The following is a 24,280-nucleotide window of genomic DNA, read 5'->3' as shown; positions in this document are numbered from 1 at the left end:
TCAGCCTTCCCGTGACGCCCACTCTCTACAGCCCACTTCCCATCCCCCACCCTATCTCCGCAACGCTACCAATTCCCCACTAACTGTAATTGGTAGCTGTTCCTTGCTGCACTGCATGGCATGCCAGAATAGATGCTATGCCATAACCATCTAACCTATCTATGCCTTTAAGGCTTAGTGAGGCATAGCCTTCTGCTGTTCCCCACAGCCTGGTTTGCCCTCAAATCTGCAAAACAAAATAAAGAAGATTGATGAATTGATGAATTTAATGATGCATTGGAATTGGGTTTTGTAAGGAATGAATATGCGACATGTTAATGTTAATGAAATGAAATGATATTGCTATTTGTTAATTATTTTTCTATGAAATAAGTTGTAATAGTTCTGTGAAACTAAATAACTAAATAAATAAAGAAAACAGAATAACAAGCATTGGCAAAGGCAATAGATGTGGCTCCATACATGTAAACGGCGGGTAAACGGGCTTTGCTGGAAAAGAAAATGTGCCCTCACCTTTCGAAAGCCACCCCTATAGCCTTTCCCAATGCAATTGTGGAACAGCCCAATGTCTTTGAGAGTAGATTATGACTTGGCCATGAGGAGTGATGAAGGTGGCCAGGTATGTGGGACCAACTTTCCTGAAGGATCAGTGGATGATGCAGAGCACCTTGAACATGTCAGAGGGTAAACCAACTACATAGGGAGTCCTCCAGCCTCGTTTTCTTTGCAGATGGGGAGCAGGTGCAGGTGGATCTAGGTCACCTGGCCTAAGCCCCGCCCACCTGGTGCCTTCCTGCTTGCCGCTCTTTTTCCCCACTTAGCAAGCCCCCCCCACCTTGTGCCTTCCGGGTTGCCGCTCTTTTTCCTTACATAAGTAGCCCTTCAGCCTCTTTTCCTTTGCAGATGGGGAGCAGGTGCAGGTTGATCTAGGTCACCTGGCCTAAGCCCCGCCCACCTGGTGCCTTCCTGCTTGCCGCTCTTTTTCCCCACTTAGCAAGCCCCCCCACCTTGTGCCTTCCGGGTTGCCGCTCTTTTTCCTTACATAAGTAGCCCTTCAGCCTCTTTTCCTTTGCAGATGGGGAGCAGGTGCAGGTTGATCTAGGTCACCTGGCCTAAGCCCCGCCCACCTGGTATGTGTATACAGAGAAAAAGGGTAAGTCCCTATTTTTTGTTATAGGGGGATTGAGCTCACAACGGGACTGAAATCTCAAGAGAAAAAGTAACAGAAGCTCAATTACCCCTCTTTTTGTCCGCTTTGCAGGACGATCAGGTACAAAGGGGATTTTTTTGATAGATATATTTCTTACCTATCTAGAAGTCGCATACAAACATATCTTTATCCAGAGAGCGATCACAGAAAAAGATACAAAAATATTTTAATAGATTAATTGATACACTTTTAAGAAAAAGTCGGTGCTTTCCACAAGGCACCTCCCAATTTAGGGACAAATTAGAACACATAAAATTAAAAAGTCCGCAAAAAACATATTCTATTTATGGTGTCTAGGGTTAGTAAAGTGATACTTTCAATATGACACTTTTACAAATCAATTATTAGATTTCTTGTTCTGTTTCGGGAAAATAAGACATTAAATGCACAGCGTGAGAGTTTTAACCTGGTGCCTTCCTGCTTGCCGCTCTTTTTCCCCACTTAGCAAGCCCCCCCCCACCTTGTGCCTTCCGGGTTGCCGCTCTTTTTCCTTACTTAAGTAGCCCTTCAGCCTCTTTTCCTTTGCAGATGGGGAGCAGGTGCAGGTTGATCTAGGTCACCTGGCCTAAGCCCCGCCCACCTGGTGCCTTCCTGCTTGCCGCTCTTTTTCCCCACTTAGCAAGCCCCCCCCCACCTTGTGCCTTCCGGGTTGCCGCTCTTTTTCCTTACATAAGTAGCCCTTCAGCCTCTTTTCCTTTGCAGATGGGGAGCAGGTGCAGGTTGATCTAGGTCACCTGGCCTAAGCACCACCCACCTTCTTAGCCCTGCCTCTTCCTTCCTGCTTTTAATTCTTAGATCAAGGACGTCTATCGCCCGGGCGTCCGAAGCGACGGGCAGACAAAGAAGAGGGCAATTCCTGTTTGGACCTGTTCAGACCAGGAGGATCCAGGGCCTGAACCCCTGCTCAGACAGCAGGTAAGCATGCACCACCATGTGTTACCCCCTCTGTCCCCACAGGCCATCCCCACCCTCTCTGGTCCCCCTGTGATGCTCGCTTGTGCCCCACCCTTCTCGCATACAGGTGCTGCCTGTTTTGCTTGAGTCTTCTACCCTGCTCCCCCTCAACCTCCTCCAGCCTACTTCTGCAGCAGTCTGTCCTGATACATTCTGGTTTCACCATCACCATCTTGTGGCCAATGCTGGATTTGACTTTTATGGACTTCATTGATTCACGGTGCATCACTCTTTCTCAACTCTCATGCTGGACTTCCTTTGCATCTTGTACTCATGGTGGCCCTGAACCATGCTGTTCCCATCTTCAGTGAAATGCCTCATAAAGGGTAAAAGCATTGTTTTCATGTCAACCAAGCAGACATGGCACGGGCTAGCATGCATTGTTAGTCTGGTATTTACTTTAGCATAGATGCAGATTATGGGGCTTTTAAGTGCTAAGCAGCCCATCCCAGTGAGCTGTGGCTTGACAGAGAAATGGACCATTCCCACACACGAGTCTGCTAATGGCTGCAATAAGACGTTCCAAGTGGGTTACTTAAAAGAAACAAAGAGATTGAGGGGAGAATGCCCACAACCTGTATAGTCCTGCTGAGACATCGTGTTAACCTTTTATCAAGCCCTTAATCAGCGCTTCACTGGCAGGAACAAATACAAATAACCCTTAATTCGAAAATCACAGACAATTTAAAAAACACCCCTTTCAAGGATACAGGGGTGGCAAGTGCCGCCATAGCCACTTCAATGTTGACTGCTCCAGCCCTTCCGAGCCTCAGAGCAGCAGCAACTCTGGGCCTGCTGCGAAAACCCGGAGACTCCAAGCTCTTTCCAGAGACCAGGAGAAGATCGTGAAAGCCCTGAGTCTCCGGGATAAACCCTGAGGTTAGGAAGGTATGGCCCACAGCCACTGATGGAAATGGAAAAAAGTTGGTGGGGGATCCACAATAGCCGGGGTGGGGGTGGAGTTTGGGGAAGAGGCAGTGTCTGAGGAGGCAGGGCTTAGAGGGGGGCAGAGCTGGCAGTTGACCTCCGATCAAATGAAATGTCCAAAATAATAGTTTAAAACCGCAATATCAAATATAAAACTGCAATATCAAACATTCGGGCACAAAAGGAATGAATGGCCATGTGCAACTGTGGGCCACTTTTGCATTGGAGCTGAGACAATATTATGCCCCAGTCCAACCCTTGCAGCCAGTATGTAGACACATAACATTTGCCCACAGCATCACTCACAAACCAGACTTTTACTCCGTGCACGAACCAAAACAAGACAAATTACAGAGGGTCACCGGAGTCCGCACACATTCAAATCTGGCCTCTAAAAAATGCAGCACGTCACATAATACATAACGTATCTGATGTGCTACATTTTATAGAGTTCAGATTTGAATGTTTGCTGGCTCCGTGTGTCTCTCTGGTGTTTGTTCTTAGTTGGTTATACAAATAAATATAACCGACTAAGAATAAACACCAGAGAGACAAGGGAAACGGGTGTACAATGAAAACTAAAGCACCCGAGGGGCGAGTACAAAATAACATAATGCTCTGTGCAGTGTGCACAGTCCGCTTGCACCGTGGGGCAGATTAGACTCCAGCCCACCAAGGTGGGGGCTCCGAGATCTAATCTGCCCTGTGCGAGCGGAGCACTGTGCACAGAGTACAGGGCAGATTAGATCGCGGGCTCCGCAAGGAGTTGCTTCTCACCCCGCCGTCGTGGGCGCTCTCCTTTTTTTTCTTTCTTTTCCTTCTTTTTTTAAGTATTCCAGCGCAGAGCATGGGTTTGGGGGCTGACTCTGGCCGGATCCCGAGATCCGGCTACACACCTGATGCGGGATCTCGGATCCCTCGAGAGCCCTCCAATGACCAGCGCCGCCCACAGCTTGAAATCAGCTACTACCGGGAGGGCAAACTCGAGGGATCATAAGCTCAAGTCACATCTCCACGAGGGATGTGTTGGGCCTGGGAGGGCAGTAGATGGTCGTGCTTTCTGCTCCGTGCAGGGGTGGGCTGGAAATCAATAGTTCTCTGGAAATGTTTTTCAAAGTGGCCCCATATTACAGCAAGCAAGCAAGCCTAACCACAGGGTGTGACGGGCTGAACATGACAAACACGTGTGTTTAAAGTGAGGAATGACGTCCTGGAAGCTGGGTAACCCTTTTGTTACTTGATATGGATATAGGGGAGGAGGAGAGAAGGACGGAAATGGGCACGGTGGAGGGGAGAGAGGGTAGGAGGAGCAGAAAACCAGGGTACCCACACAAAAGAGGCCAGGCGCGAACCATCCAGAGTTCCACTGGCACTGCCATGCGCAAGTGGGTCAGGGGTTAGTGGATGGCACCTCTTCCCCTGGGGACCCTTTCTTCTTGGGCATAGGAGAATATAACTGGGGGTGAAAGGCCGTGGAAATCTCCTGTCAATTCCTGCAAGCATGGGCGCTGTCTAGCCAGTCTAGCAGGAATGCTGGACTCTGCTCACAGTGACTTGGCCGGTTTCTGACCTCGTAAAAGTGACGGTTTGTGGCTGAGTCACTGTGAGCCAGGCAGGAGCGCGCTTGCCTCCTGACAACAGCATGACCCAGCCGGCTTTCACTACTGTGATTTGTGCTTTGAAAGCCTCTCCTGTGACGCACCCCTCGGGCACTTGCAAGCCTTTCAATCAAGTAAGGCCTTTTCAAAAGAATATCTGGCAGCCGAATCTTGGGAGAGGAGCTAACTTCAGAGACTGCTGGGGCATCTAACTTCTTTATACATTCTAATGAGACTATTCTGGTGCAGCTTCAATGTTACAAGCAATTAACTCGCTCCATCTGCCTGTAACCACACACTTAAGGACCGCTGTGAAGATGAGCTAACTTCTGCTCCCCCATCCTTCCAATCACTCCCTTGACCTGCATGTTCCAACACCCCATCACAATGTCTATTGTCTAAAAATGTTTGATACAAATTCCGTTGCTAGCAATAAATGCCTTTCATTAGTAATTGCCGGGCCTTTGTTAACTGTGCTGCCGCGGGCACCGCGTACTGTCCGTGCCCTGTCCTACCCTGCAGATGGCTCTGTAGGCCAATCAGGTGAAGTAAACATAGCCCAAACGTTCGGGGCGGCGGTTGGGGCAGGGGTGCAATGCACAATCTGCCCAATGGTCGATGCAGCAATGACTGTGATGACTGTGATGACTGAAAGGCTGAGAGGCCCATCCATTCTGCACATTCTGTAGCAGTAATAACTGTGAAGTCCACATAGTATGAACCTTCCCTGATTATAAGAGCCAAGAGATGTTTACATGCTGTGTATTGTCTGCAGATAAAGATGGTGTACCAGTGCTTCAAGTGAGGTGAGAAATCGAGGGGGGGGGGCTCTAAGAAGGGGCGTGGCCGAGGACGTGTCGGGCGTGGCTTGGAAGGGTGACAGGCAACTCTTGTGCAATGTTCGGCTGGGGGTAAAACAATGCACACAGCCTGGCAAAAACAATGCACACAGCCTGGCAATGTGTGGTCCCAGCGGCTCAGCACTGAATCCTTTCTGATATCTGGCATTCAAAGGAAGACTACTTGTACAATGCATATTTAATTCCCACTCAGTTTGCACCCAACCAGAACTCTAAAACTGAAAAACCCAGTCACTCCGCCTGCAGCTACTTGTACAATGCACATTTAATTCCCACTCAGTTTGCACCCAACCAGAACACTAAAACTGAAAAACCCAGTCACTCCGCCTGCTGCCATCACCACTTGAGTCTGAAAGGAAAACCAGGGCCGCAGTCAAATGTAGACACAACCACATTTCAAAGCAAGTCGGGCAATATATGTTCAAGGGATGTATGCATGTGAAAACACCGAAGGGAGAAATGACCAGTTTTTTTTTAAATGTGAGGGGAGAGCCCCCATAATCCCCCTTCCTCTCTCCCCCACCTTAACTATTACCCTTGCCCCAGCCCATACCTGTAGGGTTTTACGCGGGTCCCCTAACCGCTAGGAACAGAGTCACGCGGGAGCCGGGGTACGGTGCAACCTCTTTATTTTTCACCTCAACAGGAACTGCCCTCCCTATGTCCCGCCCCCTCCCTAGCCCAACGTCACTTCCCTTGTGCCGGGAACTAAGACCGCAACGGCGGTCTGCCCACACAACGATGTGGGCGGGCTGTCTAGCCCTCACTAACAACCTGACATCTCCCCCCTTTTTTAACAACCACACGGCTCTCTCCTCCTTACTCCATTTCTTCTATGAGTCTATGAGGCTTGAAACGACTTCTCTGAGGCCGACCTCTGTGACCCGGTGTGTGCTCGGTCAGGCCCTGTGGTGATGAACTGTCTTCCCCTTCTGAGGTCTCGCTCACCTCCCCGTAATCTCTGTCCTGAGCGTGGTCATCCTCGCTGTCTGCTTCTTGATCCTGTGTATCCTCCATGTAGCCCTTCTTGGGTTTGAAGTACGACACATTTCTCGTGACGGAGGACTGGTCGGCTCTCTGGGCCGTAATCATCGTTCCTTTCTTATGCGTGACCGTCAGCGGTTCCGGTGCGAACGTGGCGTCCTCCTTGCGCTGTTTGGGTTGCCGTAACCACACTTGGTTTCCCAGTTCCACGTTCGACTCCTGTGCCTTTCTTTTGTGATCAGCCGTGTCCTTCATTTTGGCTTTGGCGGTGTTATCCTTGTCTCTGGCCTCTTGTTCCAGAGGCGTGGCCTCTGTTGCACGTGCGTCTTCCGGCAGTCGTGTCTGTACTGGTCTGCGGAACATCAAGTCAGCGGGGCATACGCCCGTCGTGCTGTGGGGAGTGTGGCGATAGTCCGTGAGGAACTGATATAGTGCTTGTTCGAACGGTTTGTGGAGGATGGTCGCTATTTGCAGGGTTCTTTTGATGTTGGCCAAGAACCTCTCGACCATCCCGTTGGCCTGTGGCCATCTCGGAGTTATCTTCCGATGGTGGAAGCCCATATACCTCGCGAAGTTCTCGAAATCTGTGCTCATGAATGGTGCTCCATTGTCGGATTTTATGATCCTGGGTATTCCGTATGTGGACAACATGCGGTCCAGTACCGGGATGACGCTGGATGCTGCCGTGCTGTCCACGATCTGTGCGTCAGTGAATCGGGAGTGTTCATCTATTAGCACTAACATGTATGTACCATTTCTTAGGGGTCCAAAGAAGTCCACCACCAGTTCTTCCCATACCTTTTTCGGTAGTGGCGACATTTGGAGTGGGTTAGGGTGCGGAGGCGGTGCTACCTGTGCGCACGTCGTGCATTGCCCTATGATTTCCTCCACCATCATGTCCAGTTTGGGGAACCACACTTTTTCCCTTAATAGTCTCTTGGTGGCCACCACTCCTCGGTGACTTTCGTGTGCTACCTGGATTGTTCTGGTGCGCAGTGACTTCGGGAGGAGTACTTTGCACCCTTTTAGTATTACGTGGTCGTCGACGATGGAGAGCTCGTCCCGGACATGGTCTATTAGTTTGACATCCTCTCGGACCTCTTCCGATTCGTGCAGCGCCTGTTGACGCATGTGCGCCCTTCTGTCTTCTTGTATGCAGTGTCGTACGATGCGTAGAGCCGGGTCTTGTTCTGAGTGTGCAATGATGTCTGCCCACCCCACTAGTAATGGCTGTAGGTGATGCACCACATAATTGAGGTATTCGTCAGCGATGGAAGGTTGTGGTGTGGCTGGGCCAGTCGGGTGGCGTGACAGATAGTCTGCTGGATTATCTTCTTTCCCAGGCCGGTGCTTGATGATAAATTTGTAGTCCTGCAATCGTAGGCCCCATCTGGCTATTCTGGGCGGCATCCTTGACTTGGGGTCTCCATATATTGTGATCAGTGCCTGGTGGTCAGTGATGATAGTGAACTCCTTGCCGTACACGAACAGGTGAAAGTACTCGCATGCCCATACCACCGCTAGGCTCTCCTTTTACGCCTGGGAATAGGCCTGTTCTGTCGGGGTTAGGCTCCTGCTGGCGTATGCGACCACGTATATTTTTGCGGGTTCCAGTGGGTCTATTTGCGTTAGTATGGCGCCCAGACCTACGGGGCTGGCGTCCACTATCACCTCGGTGTGCCTTTTGGCGTCATAGTACGCCATGTCCTCTGCCTTGGAAATGGCATCTCGTATCACCTCAAAGGCCTTTTGACAGTCTGTGGACCATGTGTAGGGTTGATCCTTGCACGTTAAGAGGCGCAGCGGGTTACTGATGGTTGCATAGTCCTTTAGGTATCTGGAGCAATAGCTGGCCAGTCCCAGGAACGAGCGAAGCTCCGTCGTGTTCGTTGGGGGTGCGGTTGAGTTGAGTGCCGCCACCTTCTCCGGGTCTGGTCGCATCCCTTTGTCAGAGAATATGTGGCCGAAGAATCGTAGGGAGCCTTTGCCGAACTCGCATTTGGCCTTGTTGAGCGTTAGTCCGGCCTCTTGCAGTGCCGCGCACACTCTGTGGAGAGCAGTGTCGTGCTCTTCTTTGGTCTTTCCGAATACGAGAACGTCATCCGAGTAATTCAGGCAGTTGGGCACGTGCCTGATGACTCTATGTATTTCCTCCTGGAAAATTTCTGCTGCGGAGGATATCCCAAAACTGAGCCTTTTATATTGGAACAGACCCAAGTGTGTGACAAATGTCCTGATGTACCTGGATTCGGGAGCAATCTCAATCTGATGATAGCCTTTGGTGAGGTCCAGTTTCGAGAAGACCTGTGCCCCGTGGAGCAGGTGTGTCATGTCGGTGATCCTGGGCGCCTGGTGTCTTTCCCTCTCAATGGCCACGTTGGCTCTCCTCATGTCGACACACAGGCGTATCGATCCGTCCGGTGACTTCTTGGGGACGGGAACGATGGGGGACACCCATGGAGTGGGCCCTGAGACTGGTTCAATAACGTTGAGCTTGATTAGCTTGTCCAGCTCCTCTTCGACTTGGTGTTGTATATTTATCGGAATGCCCCTGTAGTGCTGGGCGACGGGTGGTATCTTCGGGTTTATGTGCAACTGTACCTTCCGGTGTTTTAGTTTTCCTAGGCCTCTGAACAGGTTGGGGAATGTTTGCTCGATGGTGTCCGGTCTGGCGAAGTATTTATGGGCCATAAGCTGGTACAGGATGTGCACCGGACCCATCTCGACGGCTGTCTTAAAACTGAGGATGCACCCGCTGTTGGCTTCCGTCTTCAGGATGTGAAGCGTGATCTTTGCAGCGTGCGATTATGCACGCACCATGCCGATATTGTTCCTTTGCATGGCAGCGGGGTTGTGGCTCCATAGGGGTATATGTCCACTGACGCCTTTCGGATCTTTGGGGGGCTGGGGAGTGAGTTGTACGCCTGTTCGCTTATTATATTAACCGTCGCCCCCGTGTCTATGAGGAATTCCACCGGTGTGTTGTTGATTTGTAGCAGGAGCGTCGGACTGTGTTGGGTGGCTGTGGCGTTGTTGAGCGCCCACACGTACCCTTTTTTCCGTTGATCGTCCTCTGATGACTGGGATTCACTGCCTGACGGGGATCTCATCTCAATGTACCGGACGAACCGTCTTCTTTGCGATCGCCTCGATCCGTCCGATGGCCTTCTGTCGTCTCTGGCGTAGGAGCTCCTTCGAGGTTTTTCTTCTCTCCGGGTTCCTGGCTGGTCTTCTTCTCCTCTGCCTGCTGGTGGGCTATGTCACGAGCTTCTCCTTCTCTCTTGTTGTCTCGTTCTGCTGGGTCCCTGTCCCGGCAGATTTTTGCAGACGGCTCTGTAGTGGTCCATTCCGCCACAGGCGGCGCACTTTTGTCCTACAGCAGGGCAGTCACCCACGTGCGGATACTCGAATCCGCATCTGTAGCACGTGGCGTCTGTTCCTTTCCCACCCGGTGAGGGCGCGGTATGCAGTCTGTTAATGGTCTCAGCCGTCAGCGGCGGGTGTTGAATGGTAACCTTGCCTAGGCTGTCGAGCTGCGACTCGACTGCTGCTTCCATCCTGGCCAGTGCAAGGATTTCTTCGAGGGACCTTTGCTTTTGGAGGAGCTGCTTCCTGAACGGCTGCGAGATGCAGCCTGCTATGACTTGAGATCTTAGCGCCTCGTCATATGAGTACCTATGGAACTCACAGTACTTTAGCTTGATGCGTAGGCGCATCACAAAGTTGTCAAGGGACTCTCCTTTCTCCTGTCTCGTAGTGTGAAAGACGTGGCGCTCGTAGTTAATGTTTGTATGGGGCCTGAAATATTCTGATAGCTTCCCATGTAGTTCCGCATAGGTGACCGTGTCTACGCTCATCAGTTCGCCTGCGATGTCCCTGACAGCGGGGCCTACTGTCATGAATAGGGCGTTTTTCAGCATCGCGTTGTCGGTCAAGCCGATTGCCCCCGTGTAGAATTTGAAATCCCTGAGCCATAAGACCCATCTGGGTCCTAGGTTGGATGTGTCTCTAACATCAAAGGGGCCCGCTAGCGGTAAATTGTGAGAGGCGGTACCTGACGTTGGTGCCTGTTGATGGCCATCCGCCACGGCTCCAGATCCGTCCGACGTGGAGGCTACGGGGCTCACTGGGGCCGACATGTCCGCTGCGACTGTGGTGGACGCCAGGCACCTCTGTGCCGCCTTGTGTTGTGCTGTGTGGCCGCCCGCAGCACGTGTAGGCGGTGAGCAGCCTCTTCACAGGCTCTGGCGTGTCCTTGGCCTCTTCCCGGGCTGGCGCGTGTTCTTGGCACTGTCCCCTGGATCTTCGGCCCGTCTCGGGGCCTCCCGCCGATCGCGGGTTGATGTGCGGGGGGGCGGGACCCACGGCAATTTGCCCGCGGGCCCACGTTCGCCTCTTCGAGCGCACCTGTGGCCGCTCCGTGCCTGCGGCCTCTCCGGCGGTTCCTGTGTTCGGGAGGGGCGCCGACGCGCCACGCCGCTCGACCGCGGACCTCCGTGGCACCCCTGGCCTTCGGGGCGGAGGTGCGCCGACGCGCAGCACCCGCGCGCCTGCGGGCCTCCGGGGTTGCGAAATGTAGGGTTTTACGCGGATCCCCTAACTGCTAGGAACAGAGTCACGCAGGAGCCGGGGTACGGTGCAACCTCTTTATTTTTCACCTCAACAGGAACTGCCCTCCCTATGTCCCGCCCCCTCCCTAGCCCAACGTCACTTCCCTTGTGCCGGGAACTAAGAGCGCAACGGCGGTCTGCCCACACAACGATGTGGGCGGGCTGTCTAGCCCTCACTAACAACCTGACAATACCTATTTTTTTAAAAATCCCCAAATTTCGCTAAAAACATGCAGTCATTTTTCCAGTCAGTATTTTTCGGGCAAACATTTCTGCGGATACCCTGAGCTGCAATGGGGAATATTGGCTCCCGCTGTATGCAGGAGAAAACATTACATCTGTTCAGAGCTGGCCTTAGGCCCGGGCGAATGGGTCAGTCGCCTGGGGTGCTCAATTTACATATTTATTAGGGCGCCGTGGCTGCTGGTGCGCCAGAACGGGGTGCTTGTGTTTCGGCTTTTTTTAATCAAGGGCACTACAGTACTTGGGCGTAGAAGAAGTGCCGCAACGCCACGTCACGTCACTCGGTTATTCCTGGAGCAGCAGCACTTAAACGAGAGGCATAGGGCTTATTGACGGCCAGTCCCTGCCCGGTTGGCTGCATTCACAAAAAAGAAAATATATGCACATGAAAGGAGAACGTCCCATCTTCCCAATTCCAGTTAAACACACACTGTGGCCCAGGCTGATTGTCCTTGTCACGTGATGCCACACGCAGCGTCCTGCACTGGGCTGCCTGCCGCCCCTTTAAGACCGACAAGTCCTCCTTTCTTTCCTCACCAGCACGCCCTTTGTATGTGTGTGTAGGCATTTTACATTGAAGGGCTTTTTCTGGATGAAAGATTGTTTTGGAGGCTTGTTACCTAGCAAACAGGTAAACACTTGCAGGGTAATTAAGGCAACACTTTTAAGGTGTTGTCATGATGGAAAAAAGGGTTGCTTTATATTGAGAGGCAAATGCATAACCGCATGCAGGAACTTTGTGACAAAGGTAATCTAATTGACATTGGTTTAAAAAGGGGTGTTTTTTCAGGCTTGTATTATTTTGCATCCTGTGACTTTTAGTTTTCTATTCAGGATGTGAAAAATAAAAATACAATATTATTTTGGCTCAACATCTTTCTCCAAGGATTTACATATTGTAAGGTTGCTTTAATATGAGATGTGTGTATTTCACAGGTAAAATATCAGAGCTCTGAAATGTCTTGTGGGCATGCAGTCCTGTGTTTTTTTCCCTTTGGATTCTAGGACTTGCAGTTTTTTCTATCCCATTTGAAATATTAGAAACTACAAGTAGGGGTGTACTGAAAATCACCTTCGAGTAAGTCTTCAGCCGAATTCCGGCTGAAAAAAAGCTATTCGGCTCCAGCAGAATAGTTTCTTGTTATTCGGCTCTTGCCGAATACTTTGTCATTCTCATTTGAATAAAATGTAATAAGAACTCAGAAAGGCAAATATAGACTTCCGTTGGCAAAACTGAATCGAATTAGACCAGACACTTAGCCGCAAGACCAGACAAATTGCTATAACACAGCTGTAAAATATCCTATATTGTAATCTGCTCTTTAGGGCATGTTTTGTTACAGATACTTAGGCATAAAAGGTGCTCACCTTTTATACTTAACCAACAGCAATTGTATTTTATTGTATTTATGTATATAGCGCTAACCAAGCCTTGAGGCATCTGGGCACATTTCTTAAGTTTACATGACATAGATACAGGTTGCATATAGACATTGAAACAATATGAGTAAAGGCAATATTTACAATATATATACATTTGGTGTAATTACATATGCTGATAGGTCAGTGTCTTAGGTAGAGAGTAGACGTATCCAAGCATCTGTTTCAGGGGCAAGCTAAGGCTGTCCAGGTTGTTAGTGTTCATTGTGAATGAGCCAAGTTTTAGCATTATATCTGAATTTGTAGAAGGAGGATTCAGATCTGATGCTAGCGGATAGAGAGTTCCAGGTTTTGGCTGCGGGAAACTGAAGCCCCCTGCTTTTTGAAGCTTGAAACTCGGGATGATCAGGCAGTTAGTTTAAGAGGGTCTAGTCAGTCGAGCATTGTCATTACGTTTAAATTTGTTGCAGAGGTAAGTCGGTGCTTGGTTGTTTAGGCATTTAAAGGTAAGAGATAGAGTTCTGAGTGATTCTTTGGTTGATGGAGAGCCAGTGAACACTATATCTTAACTCTGAGATGTGTAGTGCTTTCGGGAAATTGGTTGCTTCTCTAAGAGCATTGTTTTGAAGGATGTGTAGCTTTTTGAGGTTGTATTGGTTTGTTCCTAAGTATAGGGCCTTGCAGTAGTCTAATTTTGTTAAGACTAGCGCCCTAGCTAGTATTATGCAGTTATCTGTAGACAGGAATGGCCGACAGGCGTTAATGAGCTTACAGGTGTAAGCCGTAGTAGCGGCAGTTGCGTTGATTTGCCTAGATAGTGGAAGAGTGGAGTCGATGTAGATCCCTAGGGTTTTTACGTCCTTTGATACCTTGATATTGTTACCATCGATGTTGACTGTCCTGAATTGTACGTCCAGTTTGTTCAGTCTCGCTTGGGTACCTACTAGGAGTAACTCCAGTCTTGTCGTCGTTGAGGCATAGTCCATGTTTGGCCACCCATGCTTGAATTATTATGTAAATGTCATTACAAATGTCAAATAAATAAAATAAAGAAACATTAAGGCATTTAGAATCTGTATTGTAGTCACCTGGAAAATCAATACAGGAAAAACTTTTCTTTTGGCGAATATTTATATGCAATGTGCACTTTCTTCAGTTGGAAAAGACAAACTGAAAGAACTTTGCATATTTCACTTAAGGATACATTCAGTTCCTGTCATGTCACTTCCCATTGCGTATGTCATAGTCCCCCCTTTTCTTTTCTAAGGACTTGAGTCCTGTGTTTAACATTATCTGATATGTTATCAGGAATGATAAGGTGCATATGTTTGTGTATTGGGGAGAAGGAGTAGCGAGGATAAGCGAAAAGCGAGCAGCATTTGTTCCTATGGGCCATGCCCATGGAGAAAAATTAAGAAATCACAACAGGCAGTGGATACTAGCAGGGCTCGGTTATGTCAGGCAGAGTGATATGTCCTACCTAACAGGCCTCTCAGAGGAATTTATGTTGGGTAATATCTCCAGTTCCAAAGTGGGCCAGTGTGACAGCGGGTAAAGATAGGTGTGAGGACTCTGTATGAGACAGTCAGAGAGCTATGCTCAGTTGGTTGAATTTGTAGGATGTAGAGTTGGGAGAGTCAAAGAATTCCTGGCAAGGGCCAAGTCACGGCCGAGCCTTGGAGACCGGCTTGGTTCCAAGTGGCAAACGTGGGCTGAAACTCCAAAATAAGCATGTAAGTCTTGGAACCAGAGACACCATTGCTGACACTCTGTCGGCATACAGTGCAAGCCCCCATTACTGGCACCTTGCCTCCCCAACACCCCCACAAGTGTCCTACTTGGAGCCTGCCATCCCCTAACACAAATACCATTTATTGATGTATTGCATTTATATAGCGCACCTAACTCTTGGGCATCTGGGCTCTTGTGCTTAAGAATATGGTTACAGCCAGTTACAATTTTAGTGTTGTGCATGAGGAGATGGTTACATCAAGTTACTTTCAAACTTATATTTTAGTCTTGTGCATAAGGAGATGGTTACATCCAGTTACGTTCAACTTAGTCAAATGCAGAATGCGTATACATAATGGTTACATCCAGATGCTTTTCACGCTTGGTCCAACTACATGGTGTACAGTTGCAGTTAGATAGTGCAATGTTTACATTTCATATTTTTCCTAGAACTCTTAGAAGTGCCTACTCTGAGGGGGCTAGGCAAGTGTTTGGTGCTTAGGAGTGGACTAGGAGTCGTTTTTGTTGTCTTGGTTGAAGAGCCAGGTTTTTAGTTTTTTATGAAATGCCCAGAGTGAGGGATTGGTCCTGAGCTCCGGGCCCATGGCATTCCAGTAGTTGGCTGCGATAACCGAGAAGCTGGAACCTCCTGCTTTTTGTCTTTTGTATCTCTGTGTGGTCAGCTGACCCAGATAAGATGATCTGGTTGGTCTAGATGGTTGTGCTTTGGTTATCTGGTTAGAGACGTAGCGTGGGGCGGTGTTGGACAAGCATTTATGTGTGAGTGAGAGTATTTTGAATTTAATGCGGTCTCTGACTGGGAGCCAATGGATATTTCTTCTGGTAGTAGATATGTGAGCTGATTTAGGGATACTAAGTGCCGCTCGGATACTATTATTTTGGACAGTCTGAAGTTTGGTGATGTTTTTAGCCGGTGAGCCTGAAAAGATGGCATCACAGTAGTCGAACGTGGAGAGGATCGAAGCGCTGGTCAGTAGGATACGGTTCTCTATGGTTCATAGAGGTTTTCAAGCATTGATGAGTTTAGCTGTGTATGCAGAGACTGACGTGATAGCATTGACTTGTCGGGTGAGAGTTAGTGCTGAGTCTAGGTAAACCCCTAGAGTTTTGACTTTTTTGGCCACTGTGATTTTGTTCTCATCAATGTCAAAGGATATGTAGGTGGACGGGAGGTTCTTCAGCCTGGATGGGCTGCCTATAATCAGAATCTCTATTTTATCGTCATTAAGACAGAGTTCGTGTTGAGCCATCCAGGCTTGGATGGCAGAGTAGATAGTGTTCAGGGATTTGGAGTCGGCGGTGTGATAGCCCGTGATAGGTATGAGTATCTGGGTGTCGTCAGCATAATTTGTGTATGTGACACCCAGTTTGTCTAGTCGGTCAAAGAGCGGTTTTGTGAATGCATTGTAAAGCCTAGTGGAGACCCAAGATCCTTGTGGAACTCCACAAGGGACTGGGGAGGGGGGTGCTGCTGCTGTAGGGGAGAAGAGACTCATAGATTGATTTGACAGGTATGATTTGATCCAGTTTATGGCGTTATTTTAGAAGTGGGTGTCGCTGGCTAGATGGACGGCATAGGATGTTATGATTCACCAGATGAAAGGCAGCCGAGAGGTCCAGTAAGAGGAGGATGGCAAGGTCGCCTCTGTCTCTGAATTGGTCCATTTGGATTTTAAAATCTACCAGGGCTGATTCGGTGCCATGGCCCGGTCTGAATCCTGATTGGCGAAGGCCAAGAAGATTGTGCTTTTCGAGATAGTTCTGGATTTGTACATAAGCCACTCTATCTAATATTTTTAATAGAAAGGGAACTGTAGTAATGGGCATATAGTTTATTGGCACGTTAGGGTCCAGAGTGGGATTCTTCAGTAGGGGAAGTACCAACACTTCCTTCAGGTTTTCTGGTACTTTGTTGGAGGCAAAGGAGTTGTTAATTAAAGATCTGATAAACGGGGCTTAGTCACTTGCGCAATCTTTGATCAGCATGGCCAGGCAGATGTCTCCTTGACATTTTGATGGTTTTAGGCCTTTTATGATTTTGATGGTCTCATCTACCGTAATAGGTGTTAATTCAAACCAAGGGTGCCTTTTAGGGGGGCTGAGTTCTGCTGTAGTACGTTGGGCTGAAGAGGTTGGTCTTATGTTTTAGGGATGTAGTTTGTCCAGGAGTGCTATTTGTATGCTTTCGCACCAAGCTTTGTCTTGAATACCAAGGTCGGGAGTATGAGAAGGTGATTCTAGTTCTCGAAGGACATAAAAGAGCTTTTTGGTGCCAGAGTTGGCGGTCTCGATACGTGTGTTGTACGCATTGCTCTTAGCTTGGAAGGTGGCTTCTTTATATTCTAAGGCTAAGGTGGTGAATTGAAGTTTGTTGTTGTGGCTGGGGGTCTTTTTCCAGTTAGTTTCTGCAGTTCTTTTTCTATTGCGAAGGTCTTTAAGCTCTGAGGTGACCCATTGATTGATGTGGGCTTTGGGTTTGTGAGTGCCAAGGGGGGCCACTTCGTCAATGGCTGCCTCCAGGGTCTGATTGCAGGTGACTACCAGGGAAGTGAGGTCAGTGATCTTGTCATTGTGATCAGTGATTGTAGAGAGCAATGGGAGCATATTGGCTGGTGTGATGTTGCAGTAATTGCGGGTTTGGGTTGCAGGTGTGATGACGGTGGGTAAGCTTGAATGTGTGGATGTGTTTGATGGTGAACATCATTGTGTTGTGGTCTGACCATGGCAGGGGTCGGTGTTAGAGATGTTTATGGTGCAATTGTGATCAGCCAACCAATTTAGTGTGCACCCTTTGATGTGGGTGGGGCCTGTAGTACGAAAGGAGAATCCATGTGCTTCTATGGTATTGGATAGAGATGTGGCTTGGGTGTCGTTATCATTGAGACCCAAGTTGAAGTCTCCTAGGATGATAACCTTGGAGGAGGGCTTGAGGTCTGTAGTTAGTAATGCGGCTATGTCCTCTTCAAAAGATGAGCTACGGCCCGGGGGTCTGTAGATTAGGTGGAGGAGGAGAGAGGCTGTGACAGAGAGCATTATTTTAGCTGTCAGTGATTCTCCTGATGGGAAGGCTTGGTTAGTTATTTCCCTTATGTTTAAATTCTTTTTGGAGATGAAGGCGACTCCGCCTCCCTTGGAGATGGTTCTGTCTTTTCTAATGATGGAATAGCCAACTGGTAAGTCGCGCCAAGCGATGGGCCGGCTGTCGGATGTAGCCATGTTTCTGTTATGGCGATGAAATCTAAGTCATTGGAGGTTATAAGGTCTGATATGTCCAGGGCGTGCGCAGGAAGAGATCTGGCATTGATGATGGCTCCTTTGATGGTGGGGAGCATGCCTATTTCTTTGGGCCTGTTGTGTGTCCTGTTTGCTGTAGGTATAGTGGGGTTGCTTTCCTTAGACTGGTGTGTGTTCCTAGTGTGAGGAGTGGTTTTAGTTTTGTTACTGAGTCTTTCGTTTCTCTTTTGGATAGTTGGGGCAATAGTGGTTTTACTAGGTGAGGGGCTGTGAAGTTGCATTTGGTAGCAGATGGTGGGTTGATGTGTAATATGCATATCTGGGTGGGTGGGGTGGTTGGTCGTTGCACTTTCATGTGAGGGGGTAAGGTGTTCGATATTGCCTAGGGCAGTAGTGGGTAATGGCTGGCTAGGTGTGGCCGTCAATTGCTTGCTCAAGCAGGTGGGCTGGCACAAGGTCTATGGCTCCTGGAGTGTATTTCAAGCAGATCAAGTGGAGCATGGAGTAATTAATACTAGAGGCAGTAAGTTTAAGGCAATGTTAGGCTGGGGTGCCTAGGTTGTATAGCCTCTGAGGCTGTATATAGAGGAAGATAGGCAATGGAGGTGCATCATTTTGGTATTGGATCAGAATCTTCTATATGTGACCAGAAGCAGGGGCCTATAGCATCGGAAAACACAACACAAAACTTGTTCGAGTAGCATCTCAAAACACATGCTAGTAGCATCTCAAAACACATGCAATTAGCATCACAAAAAATGAGCTAGTAGCATCACAAAACACGGGCTAGTAGCATCTCGAAACACATGCCAATAGCATCAACAAACATGTGTCAATTGTATCGCACAGCAAATTCTAATAGCAAAGTCAGCTTATCATTCACAGTAGTAAGTAGTTGCAATATCTGCTAGATGCGATAGATAGGAGAGGGCGTAAGGCAGTCCAAGTCATAGCATAGGTTATGAGCATGGCACATGATGAAAGCCCTGATAGCATGCAAGCCCTAAAGTGACAGATTGGTTCCGTAAAATGTTTTGATATAGGGCACAGTATGAAGGAACAGTGCATACAATCCTGTAAGGGGCCTCGGATGCGTTTGGTTGATTGCTGGAGACGCGGGTCACAGGCTGGGCATCGGGTGGCTAATCCTATAGTTTGTAAGGTGATAGCCTTGATGACGTCAGGGTAGGGGCAGGCGAATTCTGGAGCCAAGAGAAAAGGAGTGTTTGTCTGAATAGTAACTGCTCGGTATCAAGGGATATGGCGTTACAACGTAAGAAAGTGTCCGGTGGGTAGGGCTCGCTGGCTTACCGGGAAGATGCAAGTATGTCCATGATGAGGTCGCATGAAGGGATTGAACGCCATGGACGATGGGTGTAATGTTGCGTGTCACCACGAAGATGTGGCGGGCTGCGTGATCGGCTGAGAGTCAAGGCCTCAATCTTAAAGCTTTACCGAGTTAGACTGGCCTACACCTTCTGTATAGGGTGCACTGTGGGTAGTAAAATTGGGGTAGGCACCCAATCAGCTGGCTGCAGGCTTTCCTCGTAGCAGGGAACAAGGATTAGGTGGCCGCGGCCATCTTAGTGGAGGGAGACCTCGGTAATGTTTCTATATGTTACCATGGAAGCAATGCTTCGTTCATGATATGCCCAGCATGGAGGAACAATATCTATGTGCTACTACGGCACTCGTGAAGGTCGGAGCATTTAAATATGCTGCTTGAGATTAAAAGTATAGAAATGTGCCGAGCGCTGTGAGTAGCCAGCATGGTTTACCTCGTGGGCTGTCTGATGCGTGTACACTGCTCCCGCAGTGCGCCGGTCCTGGAGAGCCTTCCTGACTGGATGGAGCCTTCCCAGGCTGAGTAAAACGCTGGAGTGAGGGATAGAGGCTCAGTCAGGAGTCTTTTACGTGGGCCTTTGATGTGGTCTGGCTTCCGCCTGCCGGCAGACCAGGTTGCCTGAAATTGGGGTAGGCACCCAATCAGCTGGCTGCAGGTTTTCCTCATAGTAGGGAATGAGGATTAGGTGGCAGCTGCCATTTTACTGGAGGGAGACCTTCCCTTCCTGTCTGGATGGAGCCTTCCCAAGCTGGGCAAAATGCTGGAGTGGCATTCCACCTCCCACCCCAACAACACAAATCTCCTACCTGGAATTCTGCTTGCCCATCCCTACCAGAATAAAATTATATAAATTATAAATCCCTGAATGGCCTCCCACCTCCCCAGACCGTGAAGACAGACAACGCCCTACACCTACTCGGAGCAATCAGACAATGAAGGCAACCAGAGCCAGAAACTGATTCTGCTTTAACGAGAAATAAAAATAATAAACTATCATGTAGTACTGATTACATTGGCTTTTTGTTCTGGAAAACATATGACTATTCCTCCTTGGAATGTTTCCTTTAAAGCGTTTTTAATTTGGTTTGGCTAGTGGCAGTGAGTTCAATCTGACATAAAGCAATTCTCTAATGAGAATGTGCATTTAGGCCCTTGCTGTCTAGTTAATATATGAATGGGATTTGGATATGTGCTTTGGTTCTCCTAAATGTTAAGCCCCTTCACACGCTTGTTTCTCAAAATGAGCATTTTTCTCTTGTGACAAAAATATCAACAGCTGGTCTAGGTTCTGCCAAGGGGACAAAGGAACAGACAAGGCAGGGGCACAACACCTTTCCATCAGCACGAGTGATTGCATACCATTGTTTATCAGAAATGGGTGTAGGCGATAATTGCTGTTTAATCACTTCTAGCAGCATTTGAATGCAAGGGCAAGAGGGATACTGGCAGCGCTCAGGAGAAGGGGCCAGGTCAGACTAGTCTTTTGTAAAGAAATGTGTGTAAACTCTACAGGGGAGCCTTCAGCATGAAAACAACTGGACGAGGGAGTAGAGACAGGACGGTCTTGCAAAGCTCACTCTCAAACCCACCTGAGGGCTGCAGTTCAATATATGGGGCAGATTTCCTTGTACGTTTGCTTTGTAGTAAAAATGTGATGCTTGTGAAATTACCCTTTGAAGAATGAAAGGCTGAATTGTGTGAGACCTGTAAGCCACTCGGATTAATTCAATGTTGCCGCTGATTTTACACACCAGACTATCCAAGCAGCTTTCTTTATTGCCCAACATCAGATTTGGTGGAAAACGGCAGCAAATATATTGGTTAGAATAGGACTATATTTTGATCAAGTATGAAGTAAATGGTAAAGTATAGTTTAGAACTGATTTGATTTGTTTAATTGTTTTGGTGAGCATCAGAGTTACATAAACAAACTTCCCCATGTATAATCCAGAATTGTTATATTTATTTTTTAATGCAATGAATAGTTAGGCCTGATGTGCAAAACCAATTGTAATAAATTAACGGGTGCTTACCCGTTCACCAAACACCAACAGCCTCCCTGGCAGAGTCCTCTCCTTTGTTTGGACTAGGAGGTGGGGTGAATAGTTGTGAGTTGGAGTTCACGCATTTCAGATTTCCTCTTGACTTGTGCCCTGCACGAGCCAATGTTAACTATTTTATACATTTCTATGTGAGCTGCAAAGAAGTTTCGAACTCCACTGCAGCGACTTTGCAACTGGATAGAGAATGCAAAGACACTTGCAAATTGCTATATCTATTTTGTTCATTGCAACCTAGTACTCTTGCATTTATAAAGACTCCTACTTTGACTGGCACTGGTTTTGAATATGCACCAACCTTCTGTGTATTTGGTCCCCACATTTCGTTTAAATCTGCTTTTCTTCTGGCTTTTATACTTTAGCTAAAGATGTTGCATTGATTACAATCAAGAGAAATAAAAGTATAGAATGCATTTAAAGTGGTGCTTTCTTTTATTGTTTTAATAAGTGTGTGCTCAAGTTTGGAACATGATTTATTGAATAAAGCAACTAGTCGGCTTCATATTCGGCTTCGGCTGAAAAGTTGTCAAACTATTCGGTATTTGGGCGAATACTAAATATGCTATTCAGCACAGCCCTAACTGCAAGTCCCAGAATGCGAAGCAAAAACAGGACTAGATAGCCTTTGCATGCATTTCTACGGGAGACCTGAGTCCTCTGCTCTATAAATGTATGCTGTGAAATACAAAATGTAAATATTTGTGCCAAGTGGAGCTTGGGATGTATGTGTTGAAGAGCTTAAACTGTAGCATGGGTAAAAATCACGGCTTCACTGTATAAACGAAGTGTGTTTCCCTGGGCCTGTAATACATTCTCTCTTTGTAGAGAGGACAGACCTAAGCAGAGCCAACATTAATCTCCTCCCCTATTCCTGCCAGTCACCAAAGTTGCATCGGCCATCAAGAGTACTACCCCTTAGGAGAATGAGTGAAACTTCATGCGATGCCCTGCTATGCTAGGTCTTGTATAGCACACAGCCTACTATTTTCACTGTTTCTTGGAATTTCAGAATCTGCAAGAGGTGCAGTATAGGGAAAACGTAGGAGCAGTACAAGGATGTTTTGGTGGCAATGTTGATGTGTGCATATATGAGAAGATGGGTCTCTGTGGTTTGTAAGTTTTATTTACTACGTGAGTTTTCTGGAGCAGTAGCTAATGAGCGACGTAAATTGTTTGTGTGATCATGGTATTTGTCAGCACATGACGGCTACCAACTGAAAAACACACCTACGCTCAGCGAACAGTGTCAACCGAGCCAAAACTGCTAACAGGACATCACAGCTCTCTTGCTCTTTTTTCCCGCTGAGTCCCTCAAACTTACACCCCTACCCTCTTGCTTTACAGATCGACCAGAACGCCAAGGAACCATGCAAGTGGCAGCACTGTGTGGTATAAGAACCTTTAACATAACACAACAGACCACCTAATAACTGGGAACAACCTTTTTCACATTAGCAACATGAAATTGGTAACATTTATTGCCCTGCATCAATGCCATATGTACGTTTTGGCTACCTCTTGCTAAATCAGGTGACATGGCAAGAAAATGTAGGGCTCACTGTTTCTAGTCAGTTTCAAAGGGCCTCTGTTATGACTACTCACTGAATCCTCAGACACTCCAATTGTATCACTGCATGTATGCCAAAATGCTCCACTGAAGAAACCAGTCCAGTCCAGGTTTTAATTTTGTATTCCGCTACTTTTAGTCCCTGATTTATAATCTTGAAGCCTGGGACTGCAAGGCCAGATTGCAAAATTAAAACCAGGACTAAACTAGCAGTTCCCAAATGGAATGAGGTATGTTGGCAAGTATGGAAGTGCTCAGTCTTACATGCAATAGTGGTATGATATAAATGATTTGGACCAACTAACAGTGGTTTAATATCCCAGGTTCACTGTTAAGCCAAAGTGTCTGATCCTGGGCAAATAATGTCCTCTCTTTTACTATAGAGGACTGGCCTCAGAAGAGCCAACATTCAATTTTTGCTCCTTTTGCTGCCAGTCACCAAAGAGTACTGCACCACAGGAGACTGAGTAAAACTCTTGCCCGGGTCTTGTTATGCTATGTTATTGAGTTTTATATATCACAGTCTATCATTTTCATGTTTTCTTGGAGTTACGGGATCTGCCAGAGGCAGGGTATGGAACTAACCTACGAGTTTTAAAAGATTGCTTTGTTGCCATGCTTATTTGTACATATCTCAAAATATAGGGTGTCCAGTGGTGTATACGTTTTATATATTTTGGTAATTATCTGGAGCAGTGGTGAATGTGTGCTGCATGTTGATAACATAACTTGGTGTCTGCCGGAATGATGTTTAAGGCGAGTGGAGAGTTGTGTTGGTTTACCTGTAGTGGGCTGCTGTACTGTTTAGGGAAATTTAGCACAGACAGACACGCGTCTTCGGGGGGTTTGCACTCTGTTATGTGACCTTTGTTGTTTCATTGGGGAGTTGTATATAGAGATTTTTTTTTTCTTTTTTTTTTGGTTGATAAAATCAACCTTTCAATATACAAAATGTCATGAACAGTGAATTACAGTTATTACAATCTTTTCTTTACAGTTAAAATAAAGAAGAATACAAATGCAATACGTGGAAAGCAAAAATCAGAGCATTAAAATTCAGCATTAATAAGACAAGAGAGGAAATACAGAGACAAAAGAAACTTACAAATGTAGATCATAAAAAAATTGCATCCAAAAACTGTACAGTTGCTATCTTAACACCCAATGAGACGGATGACAAAATGCATTGCCACATGTTTTTTTGTATGTTAACGTTTTGCTCTTCAAAGAACTTCCCAAAATATTTTGCCCGAATGGAGACCAAATTTGGACAGTGCACCAAGCAATGTTCTAATGTTTCTTTTTGGTTAACATTCTTACAAAATCGACACCAATTCTCAGCCTCTCCAATTTGCTTCCTTCTGGCCAGAACATCGAGAGTCGGCCAGAGATTTAGATGAAAACGAAGAAATTTCTGGCGAGTCTTTGAACAAGGAAATTTGGCCAAATAATCTGCCATTACTCTGAGTCGCTTATGGCCAAATAAAGTGCGATCAAAGTCCTTATAAGTTAAACATTTATTTTGGGTAGTAATCCAGTCATGATGATATATTTTC

Source organism: Ambystoma mexicanum, chromosome 12, assembly GCF_040938575.1.
Source record: "Ambystoma mexicanum isolate Mex_15411 chromosome 12, UKY_AmexF1_1, whole genome shotgun sequence".
Lineage (NCBI taxonomy): Eukaryota > Metazoa > Chordata > Amphibia > Caudata > Ambystomatidae > Ambystoma > Ambystoma mexicanum.
The sequence above is the reverse complement of the archived record's forward strand: the minus strand, read 5'-3'. Positions refer to the sequence as shown.